At 43.3% G+C, this 7,339-nt stretch overlaps 1 pseudogene; it reads right to left on the bottom strand.

Moving 5' to 3' along the window:
• Positions 1-5,925: 5,925 nt before the first annotated feature.
• LOC133369512 (5S ribosomal RNA) lies at positions 5,926-6,044 on the bottom strand (annotated as a pseudogene).
• Between the last annotated feature and the right edge of the window lie 1,295 nt (positions 6,045-7,339).

The following is a 7,339-nucleotide window of genomic DNA, read 5'->3' on the forward strand; positions in this document are numbered from 1 at the left end:
GAGGTTTCTATATGCACACACATCTCTCCATTCCCTATCAACACAAGCAAGATGAAGTATCACTGTCCCAAGTACACATTCCAGCTAGACAAAAGCACTTGAGGGCAAGGAGCAGCATCAGTGATGGTGGCCCATGGGACATTCACACATACCTGACTTTCAAGGTGGCCAAAGAGTAAGCACCACAGAAGCCCTGCAACCACCCAAGAGAATGCCATCCCAACAATTTATCGCCCTTTTGATAATGTTCAAATGCAATTTCATTTCTCATTAATGGATGGGGAATAGGCAGAATTATTTTTAAGCACAGCGCTAATCTGTGTCTGTTGTCTGTCAACACGAACTAAGAGTTCCTGCATCTGATGCTAAAATAAAGTTTTTTAAAAAATCAATAAAATGAATGCTAAGGTGCTATGAGACTCTTAAACTCTCTCCCTCTGCCCTTTTTGTTTTTGCTAAGGTTTGCTGTAACAGACTAAGGCGACACTGACACAATGCATTTATTCCACTATTATTCCGCTTTAAATAGACATGGTTTACTCCAAAGAATCCTGGGAAGGATAGTTTGTGAAGGATGCTGAGAGCTGTTAGGAGACTCCTATTTTCCTCACAGAGCTACAGTTCCCTAAGTGTTTCTGTTCAGGTTTCTAGCAAGCCAGCCATAACCTTTTGCAGCATGCTCCATTCCATTCACTCTTGCCCGGTGATCCACCCCACCACCCAATAGGCACTTAACATTCTGAAGCTACTGAGCATGCTCAGACCTCATTTTTCTAAAGTCCTCCTGCTTACCTTGGGGTTCTGTGATATCTCCCTCTTGTGTATGGATGGTACCATTTCAGCTGCATAAGGACCCACCCTTGTAAAACTGAGTTTGCTCTTAGTATAGGGTATTGGATTCCATGGTTCTCTTACAGTATTTACAGAGCCATTTATCCATATCATTCTCTACAGCATGAGTGTCCCTGGCACTGCAGAGCAGAAGCACAATATGCTCTGGTCTCTGCCACTGTCTGGGGATAAAGGGCCACTAGGAGGCTGCTCCCTCTGCCTTCCAGAAAGAACATCATGGCAAGGGGAGAACAGCCACCAATTATGCCGCCCGACAGGATCAGCCACACAGGGCCTTCTCTCGGTCCCGCCAATTGGAACAGCTGGGTTGGTGGGGACTAGAGAGAGGGCATTCTCGGTGGCGGCCCCCACTCTCTGGAACTCCCTCCCGTTTGATCTTCGGTATGCCCCTTCCCTGAATGTATTCCGCCTGCCCTTGAAGACCTGGCTTTTCAGACAGGCCTTTGGGACTTCCGGGGAGGGTTAATCTCTATGACAAATTGCCTATTACTCTGAACTGTCACTGTTTATAGTTTTTATTGTTTGTATTGTATTATTATGATGTATTTCATTGTAACCGAGATGTACGTCGCCTAGAGTGGCCATTGGCCAGATAGGCGACACATAAATTAAATTATTATTATTATTATTATTATTATTTTATTTTATTTCCTTTTCTATAACTATGTATGTATATTAATAAATCATACTAAGAATTCAATGTGTAATCTAAGTGCAATAAAAAGGCATGATAATTGAAAATACCTTTTATGCATTACTCATATTTTAAGGAAAGAATAGGAAGCATTGGCATATACTTAATCTGAGGGGGGCGTTGGACACGAAAAGATTTTGCAAAGGGGCGTTGGGTTGAAAAAGGTTGGGTAACACTGGATTAAACAAATAGGGTGATAAAATACACCCCTGTCTCACACCCTTTCCAATTGGGAACCAATCAGTTTCTCCATATGCTGTCCTTACAGTAGCCTTTTGTGCAGAGTATAGGTTGCGCATCAGGACAATCAGATGCTGTGGCACCCCCATTTCTTTTAAAGCATTCTATAGTTTTTCATGATCTACACAGTCAAAGACTTTGCTGTAATCTATAAAGCACGGGGTGATTTTCTTCTGAAATTCCTTGGTCTGTTCCATTATCCAGCATATGTTTGCGATCTTTTAACAACATTTTAACAACATTTTTAACATCTATTGTAACACCTACATTTGCACTTACGCTCTTAATATTTTAGTAATCTTAATTACTTAACATCTTAATACTTTTAACTGATTTAATACGTTTTTAATATTTTTTAGGCTTGTAGTTGTTTATATGTTTAATTATGTTTTACTACTTTTGGTATATTGTTTTTAAGTTGTTGATATATGTTTTTACTTGTATATTGGATGTTTTTATGTTGTGCACCGCCCAGAGAGCTATGGCTATTGGGCGGTATAGAAATATAATTAATAAATAATAAATAAATAAATAATAAATAACCTGGTCCCATCCACCGGTCAAAGAGGGACCGACTGCTTAGAGCTTGTTTCACTGGTCCCTGCTGGAAAGAACACTTTGTAACAAGGACATAGTACCTGGGTGTTTTTTTTCCTCCGCTCTTCCAATCCCGTTTCCTTTTATGCCATGTCTGGTGAGCCTGAAGGCAGGGGGCATCTTATTAATTAGCTTTGTGCAATGCTCTGGGAGCCGTTTTGTGACTGAAGAGCAGGGTCAAAACGCCTTACGTTTTTTATTAGGTCCAAACCCAACACGCAAGTCGCCCTGTCAACCCCAACTCGCTTATTACACCCGGGAAGAGTGCGGAGTTGAGTGCAAATGAACCCACTATCAGAGATCAAGTAACATGAGACAAAGAACCTTTGCAAAGGGGACCCAATACTTACAAGCCGAAGTCGGCCAGCATGGGAACCTCGTTTATTGGTGTCATAGGGTTTATATAGGCTCACCCTGAAGTTTACAGTATTGGGCATACGTCACAAAATACAAAAGAAGCAGTTCCTAGACACTATAGCTTTGGGGCAGACAAAAGGAGGTAAAGGGGTGTAGGGGGAAGGACGAAAGTGGAAACACTAAGATTATCTCTTAGATTCCATGTCTGCATACTTCGCATGTCCTTGAGATAAGCACTATGCAACTACAGAAGAAGAGAAGAGTAAAGGGGTGGCCGGCTGCAACCGGGCGCCCCATGGGTAGGAGACAGACATGAAAATTACTACGCTTGCATATCAAAGGGTTTCATAAGTCAAGATCTGTGGGGCAGCGGAACAGCTTATAACATTTCTATGCAAGACACCTTTATAGCAATAAACAAGGTCATAGGCATGGATGTGATACAAGAGATACATAGTAGGGAAGTTTCCAGCTTAAACCGACTTTTATTATGTGAGCCACTGGAATGTAGGTAAGGGTCAGGTCGCCAGGGAATAAACTGACATTTTATATCAAAAGTCAACTAAAGGCCAATTTGGTTCTATTTCCCATAATGCCTGAATTTGTTTGGGTAAGGCAAGTGAACTATAGTATTGCAGACGACTGAGGTTCAATTTTGATCCTAACAGTATATTGTTTTTAAGTTGTTGATATATGTTTTTACTTGTATATTGGATGTTTTTATGTTGTGCACCGCCCAGAGAGCTACGGCTATTGGGCGGTATAGAAATATAATTAATAAACAATAAATAAATAAATAATAAATAACCTGGTCCCATCCACCGGTCAAAGAGGGACCGACTGCTTAGAGCTTGTTTCACTGGTCCCTGCTGGAAAGAACACTTTGTAACAAGGACATAGTACCTGGGTGTTTTTTTTCCTCCGCTCTTCCAATCCCGTTTCCTTTTATGCCATGTCTGGTGAGCCTGAAGGCAGGGGGCATCTTATTAATTAGCTTTGTGCAATGCTCTGGGAGCCGTTTTGTGACTGAAGAGCAGGGTCAAAACGCCTTACATTTTTTATTAGAGCAGGATTTTCCCTTTCTGAATCCATTCCAGCTGGTCTTTGGAAAATGGAAGCCGCAAGTTCATGGTAAATGCACTCAGGGTTCTCTCCATCAATGAATATACCCACTTCCCTCGTTTATGCCTTTAAACCTTTACAAGATTGGAAAGCTTATCTATTTGCTCGGCTCCCTTAATGCCTATTGTTCGCTCACTGTCCACATAATGTTTACTTATAGAATATCCTAACTAAACCAATGTAAAAATGTGTAGGAGAATGTTGTTAAAGTTAATGGGCCGGGGCTTTAAAACTCAAGACACTTTTAGGGTCATCCATATAGTACATTGAAAGGTGTTTAAGTTCACTGTATGTGTGTGTATGTGAGTGTGTGTAAAATATTTAGAGCAGGAACTCTTTTAACTATCAAACCTGTTAGCAGTGTGCCAGGTATACTGTATGCAAATGGAATCCACTGGTATAAAATTGTCTTTGATAATCCTATTTTAATTTCAGAGGAGATTGCTTATAATTCTAGCTATCCATTGCTCCCCCCAAGTGATAGTACCATAATTAAGCACCATTAAAATTTAATGCCTAGGCTTTAACTGCTGCTTTCCTGAATTGCTACCTTGTCACCCTAATGATGTGGGAGGGTGTGACACTAAATAAACTATTATTAAGTCCCTGGTATGAAAACTAACTCACCAACTATCTCTATAATCCTGTTGTTAGGGAATAATTACTGAGAAAATTATACCAAGAGGTTGCAAGGATCATTGGAGCGGTTCTAAGTTCCCATGCCAAGGTCAGGTGGAAAACTTGTAAGTGGCACCCCAATTTGTGGTGAGGTGGTAGCATGCAATCTTTGCCACATGCCAGATCCATCTTTCTCCATGCGTTGGGGTGCATTAAAAAGAACCAACAACCCTCCAGTATTAATCTTGTTTAGGGACAACATCAGCACATGGTAACCTTGGACAGCTACCAAGACCCTTGCAGAACCCACCACTGAAACCTACTGCTCCAATCACAACCAGGGATCTTGGAGCCAATATTTAAATTCCCTTCCATGCTGCAGAGTGCCCTCAACATAGCTTTGTGCCACTGTATAGTTGGGAAGCCTTAAATGGTGGGTCCAAGCTGCCAAGTACTCACTGGAGCATCACTGCTACTGCTGCAAGCCACCTGCCGCTACGACGCTGCCAGGTGATGGAATTAAAATCAACTGGTGGAGCCTGGTTGGTCTTGCGACAGCGTGAAGCACCACCAGGGACTGCTCCACTGCCCCTTTGGCTTCGGCCCTATGTGGATTCACAATCAGGTCCCCGTTCAACTGAACTGGCTGAGGAAGGAGAGCTGAGAGACAAGCCAAAGGAGGAAGAGTTGGGGGGAAGCTCAGCTGTTGGTAGGGAGCCTTCAGAAGCCTATATAAGAGAAAGCCTGAAGGAAGCTGGGGGAGGTCTTCAGCCTGAGAGGGAGAAGGGACTGCTGGAGACCTTGGGGGCTGGAAGGCAACAGGATGAGCGGTGAGGCCTCAGCCTAGTCTCTCTGGGACTGGGAAAGGGCCCTCACTGGGGAAGTGGGGGGTGATGTAACTGCCTGTCCCCAATGAAGCATAAGCAGCAAGGTTGCTCTGAGAGTTGTGATTTTTCCCCCATGGGAAGAGGGAGACCCTGGCCATGGGCACTGGGCCTTTTGATGGTCCCCTACCCATGGATGCGCAACAGGCAGCATAATAATTATTGGAGGTACCATGGAAGTAGGCTTTTTAACTGGTGGCATTAACGTTATGGAATGTGTTTACTCCTGAAACATGAGAGACCTCATCTGAGTCAGCATTCTGTCGGTTTTTGAATCCACAGGTATTCCATTGCCCCTTGACCTGAGTCTCCTGCTTTAATTGTGTTCTTTTACTGGAATTGTTTTATTGTGTGTTTTAATTATTGATGTTTATATTCTGATGTCTGTGTAATGGGTCTTTATTTTCTAAACCACTTAGAAACCTGTTTTGGCATTTTTGTTGTTATATGCCTTCAAGTCAGTTATGACTTACGGTGACCCTATGAATCTTTTTTGGGATGTATTCATAGGGTTTTCATGGTAAGAGGTATTCAGAGGTGGTTTACCATTGCCTTCCGCTAAGCCTACGGCACCCGACATTCCCAGGTGGTCTCCCATCCAAGTACTAACCAGACCTGACCCTGCTTCGCTTCCAAGATCAGACGAGATCAGGCGTGTTCAGGATAGTATGACCGTGTTTTGGCATTAAGTGGTATATAAATTTAATAAAGAAAGAAAGAACAAAGATCCGGAACACCATTTCCTCTGCAATTCACAAAGTATCTTCATTTATCTATTTCATGTACATTCTGCAAACATATAATTTTGCTCAGGCCTTTCCTGACCCTCAAAGTTAGATATTATTTTTAAAACCTCTCTATTTATGCTATGACGTAGTGGTCTTGACACTTTCTAATGAATAAATGCTGAGTCAGACCAATAGTCCATCCAGCTCAGTATCGTCTACACTAACTGGCAGCAGGCATGGGACATCCCTGGCATCTCCAGGTAGGGCTGGAAAGTCTTCAGCCTGAAATCCTGGAGAGCTGCTGCCAGTCAGTGTTGACAACTCTGAGCTAGCTGGACCAATGGTTAGATTTGGTGTAAGGTAGCTTTCTAGCTGTGACAGTTTGGTGTAGCCTGATTAGAAGGTCAAAGCTGACCCAAGCTCTATGAAAGCTTATATGTGCCAGGGGTCCCAAAACTCCCACTTCAAAGTCAGAAGGTGTGGAAGGGTAGCCCTGGAATTGTTCTGATGATACTTTTTTCTGAGCTTCCCAAGGGGGAAAGGGAAAGAGAAGCTAACCACAAAACAATATACAGGAGACCTTAGCCAGATGTCCCACTGGTATCTGGTAACACAAGAGAAAGTTCTAACCTGGTGATTGGATGTAGTTGTCCCATTCTCTAGACTCCCTTGGAGGGTGGTTTCCCCAAGCTGGAGCCATGAGGGAGGCATAGGGGATGGCCTGAGCAGGGTATAAAATGTAGCACTCTCTTCAGATTAAGAACATAAGAAGAGCCTGCTGGATCAGGCCAGTAGCCTGTCTTGTCCAGCATCCTGTTCTCACAGTGGCCAACCAGATTGCTTCCACATGGCAGAGTCCCCCAGCCTGCTAGACTGAGCATTGTGGACAGGAGATCTCTTGCTGGTATCTGCTCCATTGGGCTTTCCACCTGTATTTGAAGAGAGAAGGACCTTTTCAAACTGGATCTACTGGATCTGTCTTTTGCTAAGGCTGTAGCTCAGTAGCAGTGCATCTGCCTTGCATGCAGAAGGTCTCAGGTTCAATCCCCAGCATCTCCAGGTAGGGCTGGGAGAGACGTCCCTGCCTGGAACCCTGGAGAGCCACTGCCAGTCAGGGTAGACAATACTGAGCTAGAGGGACCAATGACCTGACTCATTATAAGGAAGTTTCCTACGTTCCTAGCCCCATTAGTCATGCCAAATCCTATGTGGATTACTATCAGTTTCCTCCTGGCCTTTACATTTTG

This window comes from Rhineura floridana, chromosome 13 (assembly GCF_030035675.1).
Source record: "Rhineura floridana isolate rRhiFlo1 chromosome 13, rRhiFlo1.hap2, whole genome shotgun sequence".
NCBI classification, from domain to species: domain Eukaryota; kingdom Metazoa; phylum Chordata; class Lepidosauria; order Squamata; family Rhineuridae; genus Rhineura; species Rhineura floridana.